Source organism: Mytilus californianus, unplaced genomic scaffold (genome assembly GCF_021869535.1).
Source record: "Mytilus californianus isolate M0D057914Y unplaced genomic scaffold, xbMytCali1.0.p SCAF_2, whole genome shotgun sequence".
NCBI classification, from domain to species: Eukaryota; Metazoa; Mollusca; class Bivalvia; order Mytilida; family Mytilidae; genus Mytilus; species Mytilus californianus.
The window spans coordinates 30,561,521-30,575,271 of record NW_026262668.1 but is presented as its reverse complement, the minus strand read 5'-3'; the positions used below and the strand labels follow the sequence as shown (position 1 = coordinate 30,575,271).

Here is a 13,751-nt window from a genome sequence, read left to right as displayed (position 1 = left end):
ATTCAATTTCATTCTACTTTGGGCAAGGTTATATATATTTATTTTCAGTTCTTGCTATAAGGCCAGGGCATTCATTATCAAATTACCCCCTCCCCCGAATATAAAATGCGCGACTTAGCTAAGTCGTTATAACGATTTAGCTAAGTTGTTGTAACGAGTTAGCTAAGTTGTTATAACAAGTTCCTATGTCGTTATTACGACGTAAAATAAAACTACGCACTGACACTCACCGGCTTCCATATAATTTCTCTAGCTTTGATCAGTTGCTTTACTAGTAGCACTGGTTTGACAAGTCAATTAGTGTTTACTAATTCTACACATGCAGAAATAACCGGATTCGGCAATAATGAAAATAGTAATGAATTATTACATAATGAACTTATAACTTATAAATGGCAATGATTGCATTGTATCAATTTTAGTTTTCTATGTTGTGTTTTGTGTACTGTTTGTCGCCAACAAACTAGTTTAACCCCGCCACATTATGTATGTGCCTGTCCTAAGTCAGGAGTCTGCAATTCAGTAATTGTCGTTTGTTGATGTATATCTTATTTGTTTTTCGTTCATTGTTTTTTACATAAATCAGGCCGTTAGTTTTCGCGTTTGAATCGTTTTACATTTGTCAGTTCGGGGCCTTTTAATGCTGACTATGCGGTATGGGTTTTGCTCATTGTTGAAGGCCGTAAGGTGACCTATAGTTGTAAACTTCTATATCATTTGGTCTCTGGTGGAGAGTGGTCTCATTGGCAATCATACTACATCTTTTTATTTTTTTTATGTTGTTTGTCTTTTGGCCTTTCTGTTTTTTTGCCATGGTGTTGTCAGTTTATTTACGACTTATGAGTTTGAATGTCCCTTTGGGATCTTTCGCCTCTCTTTTTGAAATGTGAGTATGGTGGTAGTATACCGATTTCCCTAAACATCTCCAGTTCAAACCCATGCCAACACGTGTTAGAATAATGCAGTGGAAATTGTAGAGTTCCAAACAGATCAAGTAAAGATGATTCGAAATATTATCACTTCACTCTTAAAGTGTGAAGACCAAGAATATATCTATAAAAAGACGCGAAAGATACCATGGGGGCATTCAAAACTGCAATTCTGTATAAGTGTTTCTTTCTTAGCTTGGGTTTATATTCGAAAATCTAATGCAATCTGAAATATCTATCAGTATTAGTCCCGAAATTACAAAGTTTGTTTTAAAACAACATAACGACTGTTAACTTTAAACTCAACAAGAACTACACCATACTCTAGTTGTGCCTGTCATGAGTCGGGAGCCTGTGATTCCATGGTATACGGTGGTGGAATCATTTAAACGATTTCAGTGTTCATGACACAGGTTTCTAGACATCTTTCAAACAAGCACGCTCTAGAGTAAAATATTTGGACGCTAAATACATAAAACAGTTTTGAGCATCAATGAATAAATGGAATAAAAAAAAAAGAAAAACATATTTATTTAAAAATAACTTACAAAGTGCGATTAAGTTATAACAGGTAGAAAATGGCCAAAGTCCGATAACTACACTAAGAAATTGTCAAAAAGCTGGTGCGACATAGTTATAATGCCTTGATCTTGTATTGTAATTGTGGTGTTTGGTATATATATAGTGTATAGAAAATCATTTCTTGACAAGGATGGACATGTATTATTAAAATCTTGTGAGTGTGTTTCAGGCGAATTTGTTTCAAACTAGTTTCAACATTTAAAAATTCTAAACTAGATAATTCAAGTTGTTTTTTTCTAGTTCTCTGGCCAATGTTTCTAATTAAACGACCTGGTTTTTTCAAAGCTTGAGATATTCGAGGGTCTGGATGAGGGGTCCTTCATTTCTTTATTCTTGAAATTTTTAGACAATTTTTCAATATTTTTTTATTTTATCTAGCTATCTATTCTGCACTTTTTGTCATCATTTTCTATTTTGTAAAACCCATCCAAACCCTCATATACATGTACCAGCATACCAGGAGTAACAGTGATTAATCAAAATGACATTGTTTCAGGGCCACACCCACAGTTTTTTTCGCGTTTCAGCAGTTAAACAGTTTGCTTTTCTACATAAACCTTATGTATATATAACATTACTGTTACTATCATTCCAATTAATTAGTAAATCTGTTTTTTTTTCGGTTTCTATTTAATAAAAACTATGCGTGTAAACTTTAATGAATAAAATCGTATTAAAACAGCCATCTTCAGAATCAAGTAATGTAGGTTTGAATGACTCGCTCAAAATGTGTAGAGATGAGCTATTTTGAAAAGATTGATCATCATTTTTTAAAATTGAAATACAATGTATAACATGAAAACACATATTTTTATTTTATCGTCCGTCATTCATTTTACACGTCCAACTTAAGCAAACGACCTTTTCATGAAGATCTACTCTTACCTAATCACGAAGAAAAGAATTATTATTCTCTTACACGTATATACTAAGATAGTAGAGTAAACAATATTTAAAAGAAATTAGATAGTAGTGTTCAGCCATGTAGTGATTTGCAAAGAAATAACTGTTTAAAAAAAAAATCATTATTATCGTGTGATATGAATATTACATTATATTGAGTGTCAAGGTTATTGTTCTAGATCTTGTCTACATGGATAATCTATGAAGCTGATTGATTCATTGATTGGTGTTTGTTTTACGTCCAATGACAAATAGTTCATTCATGTTCAGGACTAAAACAAGTTAACAATAAATACAATAAGTATGCCCTGCAATAATGGTCGACAGGAATGTTAGACGGGAAACTTCGAATGCCACTGGAACATGAGGATACATTGGATTAAACAGGCCACCCACGGACCCCTCAAAAAGTTTTTGCAAGGGTTCTTAACATACAGAAAGCGTTGATGCAATAATATACTCTGAAGTCGTCCGTCAATGTTTAAGTGAACATGTAGTTTCCCATGCTATCTTTAGGTTAGATACTTTTAGCTCACTTTAGTGAATTATTTGTCTTGTACACTCTTTCATTTAGCATTTTTTTTATATCACTGATCGAAATTAAAAAATGGAGGACGAAACTTTTCAACCACACCAAACATTTTTGAGCCTGTTTGCATATCCTTGGCGGTAAATTATATTATATCTAACTCCTTTTGTTAAGCTCACCTGGCCCAGCGTCCGTCGTCTGTCGTCCGTCGTCGTCGTCGTCCGTTAACTTATACAGAAATCTTCTCCTCTGAAACTACTGGGCCAAATTAAACCAAACTTGGTCACAATCATCATTTGGGTGTCTACTTTATAAAATGTGTCCAATGACCCCGCCTGCCAACCAAAATGGCCGACATGGCTAAAAATAGAACATAGGGATAAAATGCAAGTTTTGTCTATTATTTTGAAAACCGTTATGAATAGAGAAAATCTGACCGGTGCAAAAATGTTCGGAATGTTAAGCTCTACCAAATGTCCATATACGTCAAAACTGTCAGACGACTTCTCATAGGAGTTATTGCCCTTAAATGACAAATTTTACCATTTTTTTCATTTTTGCCTATTATCTTGAAAATTATTATAGATAGAGAGAAATTTTAAAAAGAAAAATGATCAAAAAGACAAGTTCCACAAATAAATCAACATAGTCGAAATCGTCAGTCGACTCCTTATTCGAGTTATTGCCCTTTGATGACGTTTTTTACCATTTTTTTGCGATTTTGCCTTATATCTTTAAAATTATAATAGATAGATAGTAACGTAAATAAGCAAAAATGATTATATGATAAAAGTTATAATGGATAAATAGACGCTTTTTAAAAATTACAAAAATTATCAGCAAGTCAAGATCTAATAACAAGTCAAACTTTGCCTATATAGGTAGAAGACTGTGACTCTTTATAGGAGTGATTGCCCTTAAATGAGGATTTTTGTTACCCTCTTTTGTGTTTTGAGCAAAAACTGAAGAAGATAGAGAGAAACTAAACAGACTAGATGATCAGCAATACAAGATCAACAAAATAGAGATTTTTGTCATGATTTCTATTCTCATCTACAATTTTGGAGAGTGTCCTTTGTTGAATATGCACATAGACCAAGGTGAGCAACACAGGCTCTTTAGAGCCTCTAGTTTAGACATGAAAGCGGTTTTGAAGTTGATATTCTGTATAGGCATCTGTCTATTATAAAATACTGTATGTTGACCCTATATGTCTTTATTTGTCTATGTCTTTGGATTTCTGTTTCATTAACATATACCCCTTATCGCTTTTTATTCGAACCCCAAGGATTGACCTAGGTATAGATATATTGTCATCCCTGGACGTCTCCCGTCTGATAGTAAACCCTTGCGAAAGTGGGGCGTCTTTTTGGCTGTGCCGGATGTATAAAGACGAGGCACGTTCGGTCAAAATGGAGACGTCATAAAGCAGATAACTCGTGTAACAAGAATTTAACAGTTTCAACGCTCTCTACACGTTTAAGAACAACTGGAACAGCTCTTTGAGAGGGGGGATAATACCTACAAACCAGTTAAATTATTAAAATAAGTAGTTGAATTCTAATAGGAGTTATTGCCATTCAATTACGATTCTATTTATCATAGTTTTTTTATTGTTGCAAAAACTATTGTAGTACACAGAAAAAAATCCGGCAAAGATGATTAGCAAGCCAAGATCTGAAAATAATTCAATTTATATGACCGAAATCGTATTTCGACTACGTATAGGAGTTTTTGTTCTTCAATGACGATTTAACCCATTTTGCGTATTTTGCTATTATCATAAAAACTGTGATAGCCCGAAAAAAACTTTAAACAACAAAACAAAAGCCAGCTTCATCTACAAATAAGTCTCATGGCTGAAGTTGTCTGTCGCCTTTAGTGACGATTTTTACAATTTATTTTACAATTTTGGCTGAGACAATTGTAGCTAGAGAGAAACTTTAAACAGCAAAAACGATCAGCAAGACCTATAGGTAAGTAAAACGGCCCATATCATTAGTTTATTCCTTATAACAATAATTGCGTCTAAGGACATTTTTATCAATTTTTGCTTTTATGAAAACTATATACGTCTGCCAACGTAATTCGCTTCAATATAGGAGTGATTGCCCCTCAATGAAGATCTTGTCGGTTCTACTTCTCTTTCCCTAGTTTGGCTGAATTCGATACGATGTAAACCCCATTGTAGACAATTTTATCTTTAGAAAAAATGCAAAGACAAATGAGGAAAGAAAAGTTAAAAATTACTTTTGAAAAAGATGTGTAAGATACAAAGGGGACATCAAAACTCACAAGTCGCAGAAAAACTGACAACGTCATGGCAAAAAAAAAAAATGAGTAGACGAACAAGTTCACAAAACACTACATAGGAAACTAAAGATTGAGCAACACGAATCCCACAAAAAACCGGTGATGAACTCATTGATCTCCGAAAGGGTTATCAGTTCCTGCTCCACATAACGCATTTAAATAGCAGAATGAAATGCAACGTCATTGCAACTCTTCTTGTCAAAAGAGAAAAAAACACTGTTAAAAATAATCATATAAATAATTAAACATGCAAATCCTTTACACGTTTTAATCATGATCTCGTTCCTGGGCTTCAAAAAACCTGTAAATTAATGAATCCCATTTTTTGTCGCTGCAGGCTCTTTTACCCTTCCACATTTTTATTTTAGAATTTGTAAAATTAAAAATCGACAACAAATTTGCCGTTGTATTGAGTTGTATGTAATATTCAGCCGAATTTAAAGTTATCGTCAGAAACATTTTATTTCAGATAAAACCAAATGGATAGTTTTGATTTTGATTTACAAAAAATATTCATTGTATTTTCATGATTTTTGCAGATGTAGAATCTCCTATTATATAAGTCTTTGAACCTATCCGTGTAAAAGCAAATTAAAACTTTTTAAATCTAATTAAACTTTGAAATTCACTTAAAATCAAATATCTAAACATAAGCAATCTTGTTGAAAAAATTATAAACTAAAGACTAATTACTGTACATATAAACTAAATGAATCTGATTTATTCATTGATTCCTTTATGTCCATCGGCAAATATGTCATTCATACTACATGTACTAGTACTCAGGACAAGATGCAAAGTGGGATGACCGGGAGCAAACGTTCAAAAATTTCGACAGACACTCGAATAATATGGTACGTTGGAAAGAGATAAAAGACAAGTATGCCTTACAAGAATAAATTTGAACCAGGATTCAAATCATAAGGTGTTAACCTCCCCTATTTTCTCAGCGTTAGACGAATACCATACAAACAACCAAAAAGAATTTAAGGCAATAACGGCCAACTTTAGGTAAATGAGATATCAACTTTTTTTGTAAATAAATTCCTATTGCACCCCTAATTTTCAGGTTTCGGCCAGATTTAAATTTCCACTGTAATACTGTCTGATTATTAACCGGATATCTTCAACCCAAGGCACTTTAATTCTTTGAAATGGAAATTATTGTATTTTGCTTGCCTATTTTTTCCGATCTTATTTTGGACCCTTTCATTCTAAGGGAGCATGAATAATTAGTCATGGCCAAACACATTTTGGTAAATAGAATCTCAACTTAAAGACCTACACCGGGTTAATAAGTTCGAGGTCCAATTAATAAGTAAACAAAAGAGTTCCTTTATGAAATGAAATCGTCTTGGGTATCGTAGATAATTATTTAGCGTTCAATAACAAAAAAATGCATGGAAAGGTTTGTAAGACTAAACAATGGGTATCTTTGCAGCTTTTTGCACTAACAGCTCGAAAACAGGAATTTGAAGAAACTTGCAGTCTCTTAAGGATCATTCTGGGTTAACATATTGCACCACATATTGTCAATCCGTCCAACAATAGTACATGATTAAACAGTATCTATCTCTCAATTATTGATTCCATATACAAATGTATTTAGTTGTTTGAATATTGCGTGTGTATTTCGGTATTTAAACACTGGTCGCCCATCATAAATCGCAAAGTTGCAGCGGTCATTGCTCAAACTGTCTGGATACTATCCAATGTTTTTGTAGTTAAGATTTAGTAAGATAAAATACATGATTACGTCTGATTTGGGACACTGCTCCCTAAAATACATAGTTAATTTGAATTGATTGGCAAGTTTAATGCGTTCTTAACCTGGTTTATCCTATAATATACCTCTTTCATTTTTTGCCTAATTCACTGCTGATATACCACTTATTGTTCTTGTTCAATGTAAGCTATCCATTCGATTTGAAAGGAGACGAGGGATATGAAATTTTTTGGGGTATTTATATTATACTTTAAGGTTTGTATTTTTAATTCCAAATTCTATCCACATTAAGTCTTTCTTTTATGCTTCGTTCAGTATCACAGGAGCAGAGCAACACTTGTATCGAATACATCCAACAATTAAATTTCTGGTACCGTACCGACTACATTCTGGATTTACCCTCATAAGGAACGCGCAAAGCCAAAAATTTGAAAGTCAGAAGAATTACTAAACCATGCTAATGAAGAGCTACACGACCAAAGGGACCTTAAAGATATAGCATATGCATGTAGTCTTCTGAATTGAAATAACAAGAATATTAATAAAACAGAAAACAGTCCTACTTTACCTCCATAATGTCAACATTTTTTGTTTTCAAAAATAAGATTTTGTTACCTTTCCATCTTCAATCATTTCGTATCGTGCTTGTTTGTTGATGCTGAAAGATAGATGAACAAACATGATGTCCTAAGTCAGGAGCCTGTTGTTCAGTGGTTGTCGTTTGTTGGTGTGATTCATAAGTGTTTCTCGATTATCGTTTTTTTATATAGATTAGACCGTTTTTTTCCTGTTTGAATTGATTTACACTAGTCTTTTTGTGACCCTTTAAAGCTTGCTGTTCGGTGTGAGCCAAGGCTCCGTATTGAAGGCCGTACCTTGACCTATACTTGTTTACTTTTTACACATTGTAACTTGGATGGATAGTTGTATTATTGGTACTCATACCACATCTTCTTATTTATATTTACAACAATATGTTATTATTGAAACCGGGCTGTTTATAACAATACATGTGCATTTCTCGATTTTTCCAGATAAGTATAACTTGTTATCCTACGTACAATGTACTATAACTTCAGAAATTATTGTGACGTTTTTACTAATAATGCGAATAATGCGACTGGGTTAGGATCGCAATAATAAGAACTCGCATTCTAATAGACGTGTTAGGAGAGGCTCTGGATTTTAATACTGCGCTGATGTTAGATAACAATATCGATACAAGATTTAAGTGTGGACTTTCTCAAGATGCAATTGCATTGACAAGTATCCTGGCTAAGTATAGTTTAGCTTTGTGGTGTGTCTGATACAATATTAAGCGAACGAGTAACGTAAGACGTGCATTGGCCTTTAGTAGATCTTCATACATTCATTTGTATTTATTTGATTTAGGAGTGCAAAACGAAACTTTAAAAACTTATTATATGTAAGGGTCAAGAATGGGAAGGACAGATTTTACGGCCACAAGTATAAAAATATATACATTAAATAATATGAGTAGAATAGGTTTAATGGTCAAATAACTCAGTTTGTCTCTCCACATGTCCAGTACACAATTCAACAATTTGTTTTGATTCGTGTCTTGGATGTCTCCACAAAGTTCCGACAACCCTAAATGTTTTAACGTCTGATCGATGGCGTGTTCGACATAAACTTTAGTTTTTTGAATTTTCTTTTTCTCCCTTGCGGTTTTGTCTTATTTGGTGTCTCCTATATGGCGTTACCATTGTTGGACGGTTCACATAAATCTTATCACCTAAAATAACACATATTGGAGGAAAATCTAATTCCACGTTAGTTCCAATTCTTGGAAGAAGGTTGTCTTGCTGCGCATCGTTTTAATGTTCAAGCAAACCGCTTTTAACGAGCAGTGTGCGATTTGTATTGTCTACTACTATCTGGGTATGGATGCAATGAATGGACAGAAAGACGAACGAACGAAAGAACGGACGGATGGACTCATCCACCCATCACTATATACCGTCCAATTTAGAAAGCGGAGTATATAGTGAATAGTAGGCAAAACAAAATGAAGGAAATCGAAAAAAAAATATAAAAAAAATTGGCCGACATATAATTTATCAGGCTTTGCGAGAGGTGACAATGAATATTCCATTTTCAAAATATTCTCCTGACCCAAAGATAATAAAATTAACTTCTACATATGAAAGTTTTAACGCCACTTTCATCAATATCTCAATAGATAAAATCGTGATGTTCTGTTTTGTTGGTGGAGGAAGCCGTGATAACAAGCAAAAAATTTCCGACCCTTCATCGAAACGTAAAATTTAACATGCTTGAATAGTGCCCAAATGTGTAATCTTTTAAAACTTAATTCGATAACCTCTTCTGTCCGAAAAACTAACTGACAAAAGTTGATAGAAAGAAAATGTGGGTTAAAATGTGAATTTATTCACACATTTTAACGTGTTTGTTTTAGGTATTGTCCCTTTTCAGCATTAAATTAAATTGCCATAGTGACCTTTTCTAGATCAAATAAAAAAATATTACAAGATAATCAAATTTAATACACTTTTGTTTCATTCTATAAAATATATTATTTTTAAGTACACAAATTTCTATTTTTTTTTATTAGAATTTAAAGCTACACGTTTTTCTATTCTAGAAACATGATATAAAATAAGGAGATGTGGTATTATTGCCAAAGAAGACAACTATCCACCAGAGACAAAATAACGCAGATGTTTGCAACTATAGCTCACCGTATGGTCCTCAACAAGAAGCAAAACCCATCCTGCATAAAAGCTATGAAAGGCCCCGACATGAAAAGTATATTTTAAATATATTTCAAATAAACGAACATTTTGAACAAAGTTTGATGTAAAAAAATCGGATTCGGATGTGATTTGATTGCAGTGTTTTTTATAAATTCATTTAGTTTGATCACTTTGCGGATTTTCTTTGTAGTCGTTCAACAAAATATCAAGAAAAGGGGGAACAACGATCTTATTGACTTTCCAAACACGTCTAATATCTGATACATATATCGTGTGTATCTTTAATATGCAGATTTTATTGACATCTCAAAAATAAAACTCACATTTTTGTCATTTCTTCAAAAATCGCAATAATAAATGCACTTTACAATTTCAAAATTTACAGTATTCAATACTTAGAAAAGATTGATTTTTATTTGTATTATTCATACTTTTTTATTAACATTAATAACACTATTCTGTGCAATATATATGTTATATATACAGATTGATATAGTATTTATAAACATGTAGACACTCTAAAGAAATCGTATCTGTGGTAAAGTGGATATATCGTTGGATTGATACCATAGGGAAAACTACTTGTTTAGAATAAAATATATTTCTAAATTTAAATCTATCTATTTATAGTATTTTCCACAGCATTAAGCACAACACAAGAGAAAGAAGTCACATTTAATACATATACTTCACTGAAAATGCATGTGATAGTTTGTGTTAAAATAAATCAAAACTTTACTTATAGGTAAATAATTCGAGAAGAAAAATGAACAACACTATAGTTTAGCTAGTACAGGGAATCACACTATCTAGAGTACCTTGAATAACAAATGAAATACTCAAAAGAATATTAAGTGTGTCACTTGGTTATTTAAATATACATTATCGATCCAATTAAAATAGTTTATAACCGCATAGCTTACACATATACCCGGATGATCAATTCAACCTGTAAACAGGGGTGTCTTTAGGATTTAAACTTCTGAATTTAATAAAACAAAATATAATAACGAAATAATTATACTATTTTTGCTATCATACATATATGTCACAAACATATTCATTGTTTGTTTGCCATTTGATACTATAATTATTGATATGGATGTAAAGATAGTAACACATATTTAATCCATAACCTTTTCAATACCTCAAGTTAGATACCTGAATGATGATAAAGAAAGTGTTGGGACAATTGTTTCTAATGTTAAGAGATTTCTGTTTTGAGATTTGGTTTATAAATATGTGTCAATGTTTGTATTTGACATACAATTAAGAAAGGCTTTTCTAAATTATTATTACAAGATACCTACAAATTCTTCTACAATTAAGGGGTGCCGTTCAGACAACACTTGTCGAATTTTAATCTTTAAATTCCACAAAGCGCGTGTATGTTACATTTTTAGCTACCGTCTAGTCAGAATAAATAATGCTCTATATTTTACGAAAAAAAGAAAGGTTAAACATGTTAGAATGCTGCTTTTCATATAACAAATAACTCAGTTTGTCTCTCCACATGTCCAGTACACAATTCAACAATTTGTTTTGATTCGTGTCTTGGATGTCTCCACAAAGTTCCGACAACCCTAAATGTTTTAACGTCTGATCGATGGCGTGTTCGACATAAACTTTAGTTTTTTGAATTTTCTTTTTCTCCCTTGCGGTTTTGTCTTATTTGGTGTCTCCTATATGGCGTTACCATTGTTGGACGGTTCACATAAATCTTATCACCTAAAATAACACATATTGGAGGAAAATCTAATTCCACGTTAGTTCCAATTCTTGGAAGAAGGTTGTCTTGCTGCGCATCGTTTTAATGTTCAAGCAAACCGCTTTTAACGAGCAGTGTGCGATTTGTATTGTCTACTACTATCTGGGTATGGATGCAATGAATGGACAGAAAGACGAACGAACGAAAGAACGGACGGATGGACTCATCCACCCATCACTATATACCGTCCAATTTAGAAAGCGGAGTATATAGTGAATAGTAGGCAAAACAAAATGAAGGAAATCGAAAAAAAAATATAAAAAAAATTGGCCGACATATAATTTATCAGGCTTTGCGAGAGGTGACAATGAATATTCCATTTTCAAAATATTCTCCTGACCCAAAGATAATAAAATTAACTTCTACATATGAAAGTTTTAACGCCACTTTCATCAATATCTCAATAGATAAAATCGTGATGTTCTGTTTTGTTGGTGGAGGAAGCCGTGATAACAAGCAAAAAATTTCCGACCCTTCATCGAAACGTAAAATTTAACATGCTTGAATAGTGCCCAAATGTGTAATCTTTTAAAACTTAATTCGATAACCTCTTCTGTCCGAAAAACTAACTGACAAAAGTTGATAGAAAGAAAATGTGGGTTAAAATGTGAATTTATTCACACATTTTAACGTGTTTGTTTTAGGTATTGTCCCTTTTCAGCATTAAATTAAATTGCCATAGTGACCTTTTCTAGATCAAATAAAAAAATATTACAAGATAATCAAATTTAATACACTTTTGTTTCATTCTATATAATATATTATTTTTAAGTACACAAATTTCTATTTTTTTTTATTAGAATTTAAAGCTACACGTTTTTCTATTCTAGAAACATGATATAAAATAAGGAGATGTGGTATTATTGCCAAAGAAGACAACTATCCACCAGAGACAAAATAACGCAGATGTTTGCAACTATAGCTCACCGTATGGTCCTCAACAAGAAGCAAAACCCATCCTGCATAAAAGCTATGAAAGGCCCCGACATGAAAAGTATATTTTAAATATATTTCAAATAAACGAACATTTTGAACAAAGTTTGATGTAAAAAAATCGGATTCGGATGTGATTTGATTGCAGTGTTTTTTATAAATTCATTTAGTTTGATCACTTTGTGGATTTTCTTTGTAGTCGTTCAACAAAATATCAAGAAAAGGGGGAACAACGATCTTATTGACTTTCCAAACACGTCTAATATCTGATACATATATCGTGTGTATCTTTAATATGCAGATTTTATTGACATCTCAAAAATAAAACTCACATTTTTGTCATTTCTTCAAAAATCGCAATAATAAATGCACTTTACAATTTCAAAATTTACAGTATTCAATACTTAGAAAAGATTGATTTTTATTTGTATTATTCATACTTTTTTATTAACATTAATAACACTATTCTGTGCAATATATATGTTATATATACAGATTGATATAGTATTTATAAACATGTAGACACTCTAAAGAAATCGTATCTGTGGTAAAGTGGATATATCGTTGGATTGATACCATAGGGAAAACTACTTGTTTAGAATAAAATATATTTCTAAATTTAAATCTATCTATTTATAGTATTTTCCACAGCATTAAGCACAACACAAGAGAAAGAAGTCACATTTAATACATATACTTCACTGAAAATGCATGTGATAGTTTGTGTTAAAATAAATCAAAACTTTACTTATAGGTAAATAATTCGAGAAGAAAAATGAACAACACTATAGTTTAGCTAGTACAGGGAATCACACTATCTAGAGTACCTTGAATAACAAATGAAATACTCAAAAGAATATTAAGTGTGTCACTTGGTTATTTAAATATACATTATCGATCCAATTAAAATAGTTGTTGATTGTATAGCTAACACATATACCCGGATGATCAATTCAATCTGTAAACAGGGGTGTCTTTAGGATTTAAACTTCTGAATTTAATAAAACAAAATATAATAACGAAATAATTATACTATTTTTGCTATCATACATATATGTCACAAACATATTCATTGTTTGTTTGCCATTTGATACTATAATTATTGATATGGATGTAAAGATAGTAACACATATTTAATCCATAACCTTTTCAATACCTCAAGTTAGATACCTGAATGATGATAAAGAAAGTGTTGGGACAATTGTTTCTAATGTTAAGAGATTTCTGTTTTGAGATTTGGTTTATAAATATGTGTCAATGTTTGTATTTGACATACAATTAAGAAAGGCTTTTCTAAATTATTATTACAAGATACCTACAAATTCTTCTA

General features: G+C 32.0%; 1 protein-coding gene across 1 annotated transcript in view; it reads right to left on the bottom strand.

The window, feature by feature from the left end:
- The window catches only part of LOC127728939 (uncharacterized), a 667,964-nt gene that overhangs the window by 90,725 nt on the left and 563,488 nt on the right, over positions 1-13,751 (bottom strand). The gene's annotated exons all lie outside the window — the stretch shown is intronic.